The 13,988-nt window shown below is 36.1% G+C and overlaps 1 pseudogene; it reads left to right on the top strand.

The window, feature by feature from the left end:
* Positions 1 to 11,430: 11,430 nt before the first annotated feature.
* On the top strand, positions 11,431 to 12,436 carry LOC113911887 (annotated as a pseudogene).
* The last annotated feature ends 1,552 nt before the right edge of the window (positions 12,437 to 13,988 follow it).

Below are 13,988 nucleotides of genomic sequence, written 5' to 3'. Positions count from 1 at the left end.
TGGCTTCAAGAGTGTAGTTTTGATATTAATGTATTCCTGTAGGTGGTATAAATCACTTATTTATGAAAATAATTTCTTTTTGTGTGGGTGATTTTCTTTGAACTATCAGATAAGTATACGTGGATTTTCTTCACGGGAATGATTTGTTCACATGATTTCCTTCACAAACCCTTATACATCAATGTGTAGAATATTTAGAAGTCTGTAACTTTTTTGAAATTACAACTATAGGCTGAAAGATTCTTTCTTAGAAGAAGACAGCCTGTAGTATTTCATTCGGTCCATTTATGACAGTATGTTAGAAAGCTGCCTGCTAAACCACAAATCTCACCCTGTTAACTCACTGAGTCCTATAACCTTGAGCTATTCACATTTCAGATGGCCAGGTGAAATGTCCCTCCCTTGCATTTATTACTAAATACTGAGACAGTTTTAAAAATACAGAATTGTTGGAGTGCCATGATTATTGTAAACATGTGGACAAATGAGACTTATTTGATTTAAAATGAATAAGATAAGAAAAAAAATCACAGCTATGTCATGTTTAGACTAAATACTAAATATATTTTTTCCTGCCCTCTGCTTTCTTCGCAATGATCATTGCATGAGAAGTTCCATTCTTTAGTAAGTTAACTGGAAATGTAGTTTTAAATGAATTTCGTTGAAAAATGGAGAAGGAAGCAACATGAAGCAAGCATTTCTTGAAGGCTTGCTAAACAGTAGACACTTTATTTTCTGTAAATATCTTATTTAATTACCTGATGACTTTATGAGCAATGGTGTTTCCCATTTTTTAAAGTGATTGAACTGAGAAGCAGAGTTTCTTTCTCAATGTAATATGACTAGGTCTTGAATTTAGATGTTATAATTGTACTCACTTACATGTAATATAATGGTTCCTGCTCAGGGAGTGATTCATTCATTCATTCATTCATTCACTCAATTTTGTTAAGGGTCTATAATGCCAAATACTCTGCTAGTCTCAGAAGACAGGACTCATTGCCAGTCCTTGGGATTAACATATTCTGTTGGGGGGAGAAGCACACAAATAAAAAAATTCAATTTTGTAGAACAGAGGCTGTGTTATAGGCTCATGTACCGCACTGTGCTACAGTACAAGGGGAGGAAGTGCTTATGTACATTGTTGGAGAAGGGAGTAAAATTTTTCTTAGAAGGAATACCTGTGCTGAGCACTAAATGAGAAGTTCGTTTGGTAAAATTATGGATCAGACAAAAAACCAACCATGTAATAGTAAGGACCCCAAAGGAGCAGGGACTATCAAGAATTTTAGTGTGATTTGATCTTTCTACTGTGAATATCAAGTCAGTTAGAACCTTTGACTGTATTTAACATACGTGTAATGGGGGCATGAAATGATCATGGCTGATTTTTATTTTAAAAAGATCCCTTCAGCTGCATGTGGAGAGAAAATTATAAAAGAGGCCATAGTGAATGCAGGGAGACTAGTTAGAGCTATTACAGTGATCCAGGTGACAGAAGTAGAAGGATTCTAGAACAGATTTTGTAAGAGTTAGTAAGAGTTAATTTACATAAATTACATGTGGACAGTAAGGAAAAGAGAAAAAAAAAGATGAGTACGTCAGTGTACCTGGAGGCATAAACACTAAGATGACTCTTTAAGTTATAGCAGTGTTTTGAAATTAAGAGTTTTCAGGAGCATTCCAATTTTTACTTACCAAAAGAATAAGAAAATGTAGAAACTTCTGTGATAACAATTTGAAGAGCTGAATTATACTAAGATTCATTTTTAAGGCTGTCATGTTGATTTGATTTTCTGTGGTTTGAGATCTGATTCAAAAAGGTCTATATTAATCTGTTGACCACACATGAAGCAAGGATGGTCTCTTCAACAAGTGGTGCTAGGAAAACTGGATATCCACATGCAGAAGATATAAATTTGGACCCTTATCTTACTCCATCACAGGTCAACTCAAAATGGATTAAATATTTAAACGTAAGACTTACAACTATAAAATTCCTGGAGGAAAACACAGGGAAAAAGCTTTTTGACATTGGTCTTGGAAATGATTTCTTAGGTTTGACACCAAAAGTACAGGCAACAAAATCAGAAATAGACAAGTGGAACTACATCAGTCAAGTAAACAATCAATCAGTCTATAATTTGTTTTTATCTCTGCTGATTGGCAAAGCAAGTTTCAAAGCCAGCTCACATATAACAGGAACTTCATGTACACTTATGATGAAGGCATATGACCACTACTGTCCTTTCCCATAGCAGCCTTGGAGCTGGTTAGGAAGGGAAGACAAACATGCAGAAATGAAATTGTCAAGCAAGTCAATATAAAATAATTGGCTCAATTTATTGACTATCTACTATGTGGGACTATATCATACTAAAAAGCTTCTGTTCAGCAAGAGAAACAATCAATGAAAAGGCAACCTATGGAATGGGAGAAAATATTTACAATCCTTAAAATCTGATAAGGGTTAATATCCAAACTATATAAAGAACTCCTACAACTCTATAGCAAAAAATACAAATAACCCAATTAATAAAAAAAAATTGAAAAAGAAACTCCATAGACATTTCTTCAAAGAAGATATACAAATGGCCAATAGGCATATGAAAAAATGCTCAGCCACTAATCATCAGAGAAATGTACATCAAAACCAAAATGAGATACCATCACCTCGCACCTGTTAGAATGGCTAAAAAAACCCCAAAACAAACAAACAAACAAACAAACAAAAACAAGTGTTAGCTAGTGTCTGGAAAATTTGGAACTCTTATGTGCTGTTGATGGGAATGCAAAATGGTGCATTGCTATGGAAAATAGGAGATTCCTCAAAAAAAATGAAAATATTTGATCCTGTGATTCCATACCTTTGGGTATTTTTATAACGGAATTGAAATATTGATCTCAAAGGGGTATTAGCACTCCCATGTTCATTGCAGCAGTATTCATAAGAGCCAAGCTATGGAAACAATTTAAATGTCCATCAGTGGACGAATGGATTAAAAAATGTGGTATATACATGGCAGTGGAGTGTTATTCATCCCTGAAAAAGAAAGAAATCTTGCAATATGCCACCAAATGGATGAACCTGAAAGACACTATGCTAAGTGGAATAGCCAGTCATGGAAACACAAATACTGCATGATTCCACTTATATGACATACCTAAAATAGACTGTGGGAGCAAAAAGTAGAATGGTGGTTGCCAGGAGCTGGGTTTGCGGGTCATGGATAAAGGGGAGTTGCTAACTAATGGGTATAAAATTTAATTATGCAAAATGAAGAAGTTTTAGACATATGCTGTCTAACATTTTGCCTGTAGGTAATAATGCTATGTTGTACATTTTAAAAAACCTGGTAAGAGAATAAATTTCATATTCTTACCACAATAAAATAAAATTAAGAGAAAATTCTGATGAGGTCATGATTATTTAATGTTCAATTAAAGAGCATGATGGGATTGTAGTTTTTAGGATTATTCATATGTGGTCTGTGTGGTGTTATCTAGCCTTGCAAAATTCCACTCACCTGTCAAAAATATTATTTGCTTCAGGCAAATGGTTGAATGCAGTTCTGTAAGACTGATCCATATAGAGCAGTGTGTGACGACCAGTTGCAATTTATAATTTCTAGGAAATAGTGCTACAGCTGCAGGTCTCCTGCCCTCTCCCTATATAAAACGTCTAGGCATATTCATAAGGGTTTTGGTAATATAGTGAAGTTACCAGCAGGTAAATAATCACCACCCTCTGAGCATCATTGTAGGTGTTAATAGGGGTTGTCAGGGCACTTACAGTGTGCACAAAATATACCCAGAGAAATTATATACACAGGCTATGTTCTGAATCAAACTCAGAAGTAGATAGTTCTGGAGATATGGATATTTAAGGAGATTTAAAAAATACTTTGGGTGACAGTATTCAATATTGGATCATGGTTTATGCTTTTATTCTTCCTGAGAATAAGCAATGATAAATGGAAAAATCTCAGACCAAAGCATATTCATCTTTAAATGATGAAATAAAAAGAACAGTGATGATCAAAAGCCTTGGTGACCACTAAACAAGTTACAGTTTGTCCCCCTGAGAGAGGCTATGATGGGCTTTACTTGCCATTAGGGGGAAGATTAAGTGCCAGTGGTTTGGACTTACTTAATTATACACTCAAATCCTTTCAGTATATCAAAAGTCAGGCTTTTGACTGAATATCTATATCGTGACTCTTTGGATTGCTTATTGGTTATTTCTCTTGACAACCCAAACCTGAATATTAAATCCCATTGGCAACAACTATCTGTCAAGAGCAAAAAATAAATAAATAAAAAATAAAAAAAATAAGATTTGTGTATTTGGTTTTCATTATAGAATGCTTGTAGTTGAAAAAATATGTACCTGTCAAGTTTTCAACATCTCGCTGGGGATGCAATGCTGTTGTGATTTCAGAACCTGGCTGACAAATTCACATTTCAGTAGTAAAGACAAATCAAGGGTTTTTCTCCCCCCCCAACCCCTTTTTTAATTCTTTTTTCTTGCCGCTTTGACAGTCATACATAACAATTTGAGACCTAAGTGCCACTTTGATGCACTATTCCATTATTAAGTGGCACAGTCACTATAGAATAGATGACGGGCCTGTTCTCAAGGCATTGTGAATTAAACAGCTTTCTGCAATGGGGAAACTGAATGGTCTAAGGAATTCTGAAATATTAAAAAAAATAATTTAAAACTTTGTCTTAGAAACATCAAAGTCTGTGATTTAAAATAATCTCAAGTAGTAGACAGTAAACTGTGGAAAACAAAATATTTTTTAGCAGAACTATTAAAGTTAGAGGAAACATTAAATATATCAGCAAACATTCAAAAACCCATAATTAGTCACTTCAAATATGAGTGTTTGTTGGGTCTTAGGGGAATAAAAAAGCAGAGTGTGAACCTATGCAGACTATCAGATAGGAAGAAATGAACGTTTATTATGCAACAGTAATTTTACACCATATTAATAAAGGAGTGTTCTTAAGAGTATTTCTTTAAACCGAAAAGGTGGAGTTTCCACTAAAGTACTTAAATTAATTCATTTGTCAATATCTCTTCAGTAAATCAGTACACCTAGAATTAAACAACAGTTTTTGCGAGAAGGTAGGCTAATCTTAGTAATTTTTAGTTACAATTCATTAATCACTTGGTCACCATTAGGGGGAAAAAAAGCCGCAAGAATTTCATAATAATGCCAAATAATGGAAGTTTAATATTTACTCAGAGGTTCTTTTTTTTTAACCCAGGGGATAAAAAAAGTCAAAAGCTACACTGTTATGACTCCCTATTATATTTTAGCTACAAAATTAAGTGATCACTTTTTCTAAAAACATGGAAAAAATAAAATTTTAATACTGCACTATAGAATATAATGGGTCACAAAATATATTTTTGTAAAAGGTTATTAAAGGCAAGATAATTATTTTGCAAACACTGATCCTGTGATATGTCCCAGGGGAAAAAGACAAGAATTGAAAATTCTGTTAATCCATATAGTTCTGAAATATTTGCTATAATACTTAACCTCTTTATAGTTATGACAACTCAATCAAACTGATGAGTATCTGAGGATGTGAATTATAATTTCAGTGCTTAGTACTCCAAATCTGTTTTTTTTTCTTTCTTATTCTTCTGCATTAGAGAGACAAAATTGAATTATTCCTTTATCATCTTTAACTAGTAATCCCACAAAGCAAGAAAAAAATACATCAAGGATAAAGGGGTGTTTCATACGTCTTATAGGGTGATGGTAGAGAGGTATGGCCCTGTGAAACAATAGGCAAAAGTAAATATATTGTTTCTGATGTATTTGAGATTGAGTTGTTTAAGAAAGAAAGAAAAAAAATCAATTTCATCAGTTTCCCACTTTACACTTCTGAAGTGCTAAAGGAGTTAAAAAAAGAGAGGAAAAGTAATTATGGGAAATAAAATAAGAATTTTCTTAGTTACAAGTCCTGGCCCTTTGCTGATTGCAGTAAATTATAAATTATGCAGTCAATGTAGGCCAACAAAAGAAGACATCTTCAAATCTCAGTCAAAGGTAATTACTTAAGTCGGCTGAATGTTCCCTTTTCATAGAGTGTGATCTCTCTCTGACAGCTCACACTGACAGATGACCTTCTCGGCAACGTTCTTATCCTTCGGATCATGAGCAGTGTGCCTCTCTCCCTGAATATCTCTATATATTTGTGACACTAAGCTTTCAAATACAGCTATTGACAAATCAGAACATCAGTCTAAGTGCTGGTCTTCCTATCACTCACAATAAAGTAGCTATCACTTGTGGTGGTGTAGAGCAAGCACATCTCTGAAAAATGAGTTCTCACCAAGTGCTAATTTGACACAGCTCGCTTGCCTTCCCATAATTGCTCTGTCATTGTCAGTTGGCAGTTCGGGCTCATTCCTGGAAGCTGTGCCGTACAATTGGATACAATTACTCCCATTTACCACCACTATTATGCCACTGATGTTGCCCAGTCCGCATATTGACATGCCTCATTAAACCTGGATGCGGGCCATTAATGAACATTGTTAGCATTTCTCTTAAACTTTTTTGCCTCTAATAAACAGTCAGTGTTCCATGAAGGAGCACTGCCATCCTTGTGATATGATATTTATTATCTTATGGGGGAAGGGAACTCTGCAAATGGAAACTATCCAGATGCTGAGAGAGAGATATACAGTTAGATCAGTGGAGAATAGCACTGGTCAGTGGGACCTTTCTCTGCCAGGAGCAACCTAACCATTAACCAAGTGACCTCTTCTATCCAAAAGAAGACAGGCAAGATAAACATGAATACCCCAAAAGTACCCACATCACAGCAGGCTTCTCAAGGTTGCATCATTGACAACACGTCTCCCTAGCCCTCTCCTACCCCCAGGTGGTGCTGTGTGCCATGATAAAGGTAATTTTGCCCTGGGTCTTCCATCCATTATGTCCAGCTAACTTCGACGTGCATTTTTATTCAGAGATAATTATGTGTTGATCAGAGAAGTCAGCGGCTGTCACCCATATAGCAGGTGCACCTGCGGTGTGACATAGGTGGTAACTATGGCATGCTCTTGAGCTGTCATGACACGGACAGGGACTTTATTATGTATATGTCATCATTTCTCTTAAGAAAATTATACTTTCCCCCACAATGACAATAATGAACCTTTACAACACTCCCATAAACCTCATTTGCAGTTGTATTCTTGACCTTCATTAAATATATACTAAATATATGGAAACACCTATAAATACACAGTATGCTTTGTGTCTCTATAAATAAGTTTATGTCTGAAGCCAAGTGTGAGATATCAAATTGGAAATACAGAGCTTTACTTAAAAACTTAACATCTCTTAAAAGTAATTGAGCCACTTCGGCATTGTTAACTTTTACACAATTATAAGAAAATAAATATTTATACAGGTGAAGGTATTTGTTGAACAGCTATATGAGTGCTACTAAAATGGACTCTACCAGATTAAGTAGTGCTAAGTTATCATATATATTCTATAATTAAATTTACATAATAAAACTAAAGAGAAAATCTTCATGTAGGCAATGTTGACTTCTAAACCTTTATGCATATATGTTTTAAATAAAATTTCCTATCAAGTCAGTCATTTTGTAATAATTGAGCTGACATCTACATGACTCTGAGGCATATAGAAGATAGGCAAGTTCATTGTAGTTGAAAATCTTCCTCATAACACATAGAATTAATGCATATATTTTTAACAGATGATGGGAAATTAATTTGAGCTAACTTTTGGATAAGGTGATCCATTACATTGAAGATCTATAAAGTAATGGTTAAGGGATAATTTCAAAAATGTTTTCCTTCAAATGGCATAATCCATTACTCTTACAGACCTGTGGAGTTTGGAGGACAGTGCATAGAGCCTCCATAATCCTGGGTAATTGGGGGTTTTTAACCCTTAACACCTGGCCCAAGATCACCTTTGTACTGATTTCTTTTAATAAAGACAGGGTTTCCCTCTCTTTTTAGATAAAAAAATGTAGTCTGTAGCAATTTGCAGGATATCCTGAGCCCTAACCCTCTCCCCAACCCCCACCCCAGTTTGTTTGGCTAAAACAGATATTTGTTTATTAAACAGTTAATATTTCCCGGACATCATCACAAGCCTTCTTTGTATTATTTCATTTAAACCTCAGTTAACTTGACGAATTAGAGAGTATTGTTATCCTCATATGAGAGAGTATACTGAGGAATGGAGATGTTAAGTAACTCTTCCAAGGTCACAGAGCTCTCCGCAGAAGCAGGATTTAAACCCAGGGAAGATGGCTCTAAATACCATATCCTTAACTGATATTCGACATTGCCTCTCAAATGACTGATGTCTGTGTTTAAAATGGCGAGCCAGTTTGACTTTTTTACTTCCACAGAATTAATTTTGAGATTCACTGTTTTGGCATTGTGAAAGCATTATGAAATCAGGGACTTAATTAGGTTAAGTTCTATAACTTTTAATATTGGGGGTATTCTGTATTTTAGTTGGCACATACAAAAACAAGGTAAAATAATTAAACTTATTTCTAATTTGGATGGATTGCATTTCAGAAATGGAAATATGTCATTTTTTCTCTTAAAATATAGGTCTTAATTTCTTCTGATGTAGTAATTTTTGATGTTATTTGCAAAAAGGAGGTAATATATGTTCATATATAGTCCACGTTTTTCTCATTTCAGTGTCTAATCTGAGAGTCAATTGACCTTTTGTTTTTTACTGAGCCTTTCAAGATGTTTCAAGAGCAGTGACTTTTCCTGTGATGTGGACACCTGTCTGTTACATGGAACAGTGCTATGATCTCCAACTCATCTTCTAATTTGCTAGTTTGCAAGTAGGAATAGTTGCTTGTAAAACTAGTAAACTCTGTTTTCCCCCCACATTTGATCAATTTTTTGTGGGTTAACTAAAGCCAATATATAATCTTAGAATGAAAAAGAAAATGTTTAAGAATTTCTTTGGCTAGGTTTTGTTTTCTGGCAAGAGGAGGCTGTGTGACTTTAATTGCCTCTGGTATGGATCTGTCAACATAACCCTTGAAGTATTACTGTAGGAAATTATTGGGCTTGTAAATCAGTTTAATTAGTAGTAAGCTTAAAATTGTCCTGATTTTCTCTGCTTCTGGATGTTCAAGGAGTGTGGGAATAGAAGGAGGGATATGAGATGTGGCCAGTCGGGTAAACACAGGCTGGTGTTTTAATTTTATAAAAGTGACGCACTGCATTGCCTGCTTGTGTTCTTTTCCCTCGTATACGTCCCTTAAAACTATGGAAGTGAGAGATGAGCTCTAGTTGGCAACCAGAGTAGTTGATGTGCAGGATAAACGGAACTGGAACAGAAGAGATTACCAGATCAGCGCATAGAGAAAAACGTATCTGGCTGAGTCAATGATAGAAATGACTTAGGAGTTTGGCTTTGCTTGCTTCAAGTTTTAGTACTTAGACCTAAGTAGTTACAAAGGAGGTGTGTTTTATAATCATGCTGTTATTTAGGGAGAAAAAATTTCTCCTCTTTCCTTCAATGAGATATTTTAATGATTTACATTCATTCACTCAAAAGATATTTTACCTGTGTGCACATAAGTACCAGGTATTGTTTTAGGATTGGGGATACATCAATAAATAGATGAGATAAAAACCCCTGTCTGCAGGGAACTTTCATCCTAGTGGTTAGAGATAGAAAAGAAATAAAACAAATAAGAGAAATGAAAGTAGGCAAGGAGCGTAGGAAGGATTGGAGAAGGATTGCCGTTTTAAGCAGGGGGGAAGTTCTCACTGGGAGATTGACATTTGATCAAAGATCTGAAGGAGGTAAAGGAAGGAACATACACATATCCAGGAAACGAGTGTTCCATGAAGAAGCAACAGCCTTGAGGGCCATGACACAGGATGGGGTATGACTGGTGTGTGTAGGGGATAGAGAGAAAACCAATGAGACAAGGAGGGAGTGATGATAGTAAGTGAAGTGGGAGAGGTGGTGGTTTGAAACCATACAGACCTGTAGCAGCATGCTGTTCTTATAACTGAGTCATTGGTTTTCCATTTCCCTTTTAGAAGTGCTAATGTCATGCCCCTCTTATCTCAAACAGAATTGGAAATCATCATGCCTGAAACAGGCAGCAGGAACTCTTATGTTGGTTCTAGAAGCAGGAATCTCAATATTGGGTAATGAATGCAGCAAAAGTTTTTTTTGTTGCCGCAGATACTGTGTTAGAGAAGGACTGCCTTGTCGATCTGTTCAGCATGTTACTGCATTTGTTGCTCAAGTCCCTAAACAACGTTCTCAGATTGGCAATGGTGTATGAATTTATATTTTCCTTCAGAGATTAATTTAGCTGGCAGAGTTAAAGACATTTGAGACTAATTTTGCATAATTTTTGTTTTCTTATAGTATATTGAGCAGAAATTTTCTGTGAAGCAGAGAAAAAATGTTAATAAGCATATTATGTCCATGGATCTCCCATCATTGACTTACATTATATATACATGAAACACATTCTGCCCCACAGTACTGTCTGAAGATTTAGTTACTTATTTTCTTGCTTTTCTCTCTCTATATGGCTAATATTTATTATAAACTAGTTCTAATACGTTACATGTATTTAACTTATTTAATATGTATGTGTTATACTATGATTTTACACACCAATATTTATTTAATACATATATATTTTTTGAAATACATTCTGACTCATTATATAAATGGGTGCTTGCTGCATTATTATTTCGTCTGTGATTTCTCATAATTTCCTACATGGTGCTGCCAATTTTATATTTCTTATAATGTTTGAACTTCTGATTCAGTAAATAAGAGCTCAAAAACATGAAAAAATAATTAGTTCAATATATAAACAATTCTTATGAACATACTTATATACTGTATTATGGTTCAGATAGGTGACTCATGGTTCATTGCAAAGAAATTAGATGTTTTATGGCACTACCTGCCAGTCACTTTGTGTTAAATTTATAAATTAACTGGATGATCTTGACATATCAGCTGGATGTTTGCCTATTCATTAACTGGAGTAATCACATAAAAATAGTAAAACTTGAATTCTAAGTAAATGTATAAATTGGTTATAAAAACAAAAGATAATAATAACACAAAACAATAGATCTTTATATATGTGTAGTGCTTTATAATCCATAAGTTTTTTTCTATTGTGTTCTTAATAGAAATGATTTGTGATTGTTAAGGTTGTAGTTTTTAATCACAAACTTGTCTCTGTGGAGAATAAAACACTTAGAAACCTAGTTCTACTTAGCAGCGAAGACAGTATGAAGCTGTTTATAAAAACTTAGTACATGGCTCTCTGCACCTCCCTATTCGACAGACAGCTGCATCTTCTGGTGCAGTGCCAGCCAAGTCCCCTTCACCAATGGTGAAGGTCGGAGTAGAGGGATTTGGCTGTATTGGGTGGCTGCACACCAGGGCTGCATTTAACTTTGGCAAAGTGGATATTGTCACCATCAATGACCCCTTCATTGACCTCAACTGTATGGTCTACATGTTCCAGTACGATTCCACCATGGCAAATTCTACAGCATGATCAAGGCTGAGAACGGGAAGTTTGTCATCAATGGAAAGCCCATCTCCATCTTCCAGGAGCAAGATCCCACCAACATCAAATGGGGTGATGCTGCTGCTGAGTATGTTGTGGAGTCTCCTGGGGTCTTCACCACCATGGAGAAGGCTGGGGCTCACTTGAAGGGTAGGGGCCAAAAGGGTCATCGTCTCTGTCCCTTCTGCTGATGCCCCTGTGTTTGTGATGGGTGTGAACCATGAGAGGTATGACAACTCCCTCAAGATGGTCAGCAGTGCCTCTGGCACCACCAACTGCTTGTCCCCTCTGGCCAGGGTCATCCATGACAACTTCAGCATCGTGGAGGGACTCATGACCACAGTCCATGCCATCACTGCCACCCAGAAGACCGTGGATGGCCCCTCTGGAAAGCTGTGATGTGATAGCCAAGGCACTGTCCAGAACATCATCCTTGCTTGTACTGGCACTGACAAGGCTGCAGGCAAGGTCATCCCTGAGCTGAATGGGAAGCTCACTGGCATGGCCTTCCATGTCCCCCCCCCCCACCCCAGTGTGTCAGTCACAGATCTGACCTGCTGCCTAGAGAAAGCTACCAAATACGATGACGTCAAGAAGGTGGTGAGGCAGGCATTGAGGGCCCCTCAAGGGCATCCTCGGCTACACTGAGGACCAGGTTGTCTCCTGTGACTTTAATGGTGACATCTACTCTTCCCCCTTTGATGCTGGGGCTGGCATTGCTCTTAGTGACTACTTTGTCAAGCATATTTCCTGGTATGACAGTAAGTTTGGCTACAGCAACCAGATGGTGGACCTTATGGTCCACATGGCCTCCAAGGAGTAAGAGCCCCCTGAACCACCAGGCCCAGCAAGAGGAAGCAGCCCTCAGCTGCTGGGGAGTCCTTGCCCCAACTCATCTCCAACACACTGAGAATCTCCTGACCTCCACAGTTTCCATCCCAGACCCCCTGAAGAAGGGGAGGGGCTTGGAGAGCCCTACCTTGTCTTGTCAATAAAATATACTTAGCCCCCCCCCCCCGCAAAAAAAACTTAGCACATTTTGGCATTCATTTGACCATCTCCCTTTCTAACCAAAAAGCCAAAAGAAAGAATTTCCATTACTCAATGTACCCTATTTACTTCTGCTCATAGTAAACTGCCTATAATTTTATAGTATGGATTGAATTATTTTACTTTTCTGTAACAAGAATTTCAATTATTATTAAAGAGAGTTATCTGAATCAAGTGGATCTAAATAACATTATCATAAATAATTTTAATGCCAAGGGGAAAAAAAGGTGGACAACTTACCTTACAAAATTGAGCTTTCCTAATTTGGCATATTTTTTTGTAGCAAATGAAAAGAACAGCTAGTATCTGTGTTTGTGAAATGGATATGAATATGAATTTTTGAATCAACATTTGAAAATGATATTTAAAATAGAAGTCAGCATTCCTAAACTGAAAGGATTTATTTATTTGTTTGTTTGTTTGTTTGATTGTTCATTTATTGAGCCTTTATACTCATCATTTTAATGCTCGGAAAATTGAGAATCAGAAAACTAGGATATAATAATGAAGTTGCACACATAACTAAAATGTAAAGGCAGGGGAAAAACATTTAAAAGAAGAGTGAGGGAAAGTTTTAGAGTAGTGAAGATGAATGACAGCAAGTAAGAAGTTGTGAAAGCAAGATTGCACCCCCTCTTCCAACTTCTCACAGTGTCTGTTTAAAAGATCCTCTTGAAACTTTATTTTCAGATCTTTTCCACCTATTTCCTTCTTATTTAACATCTGATTAACAGCATGTGGGGAAATAAATGCTTCTACATGTATCTGTTAACAGAAGGTTGAAAATGATGGATATGGAATATAGAGTATACCTTTTAAAATTTTTTATTTAAATTCAGTTAATTAACATATAGTGTATTAAATTTCAGAGATAGAGTTTAGTGATTCATCAGTTGCATGTAACACCCAGTCCTCATTATATCAAGTGTCCTCCTTAATGCCCTCACCCAGTTACCCCATTCCCCTACCCAAACCCCTCCAGCAATCCTGTTTGTTTCCCAGTAGAATATACTTTTAAAAAAAGATTCAAGAATTCAGTTGTTTGTAGTTATTTCATAACACACTTGTATCATTGAATCATTGAACAGTTTTGCAAAAGTAATAGTTTGTAGCTTTTTACATAGACAGGACACCTAATCAGTGTAAATTCTAAGGTACACTGATTCATTTTCTTTCCCTATTTTAAGTGACAATATTTCCTACATTGCCTTAGTATTTATGATGTCAAGATGCAAGACACATAATTGAGGTGAGGACACAATATTCATTATACATTATTCCTTATACTAAGAGAGCCCTGCTGCAAAATTGAAATTGAAATTCAG

This window comes from Zalophus californianus, chromosome 12 (assembly GCF_009762305.2).
Source record: "Zalophus californianus isolate mZalCal1 chromosome 12, mZalCal1.pri.v2, whole genome shotgun sequence".
Taxonomy (NCBI): domain Eukaryota; kingdom Metazoa; phylum Chordata; class Mammalia; order Carnivora; family Otariidae; genus Zalophus; species Zalophus californianus.
This window is presented reverse-complemented; position numbering and strand designations above follow the sequence as displayed.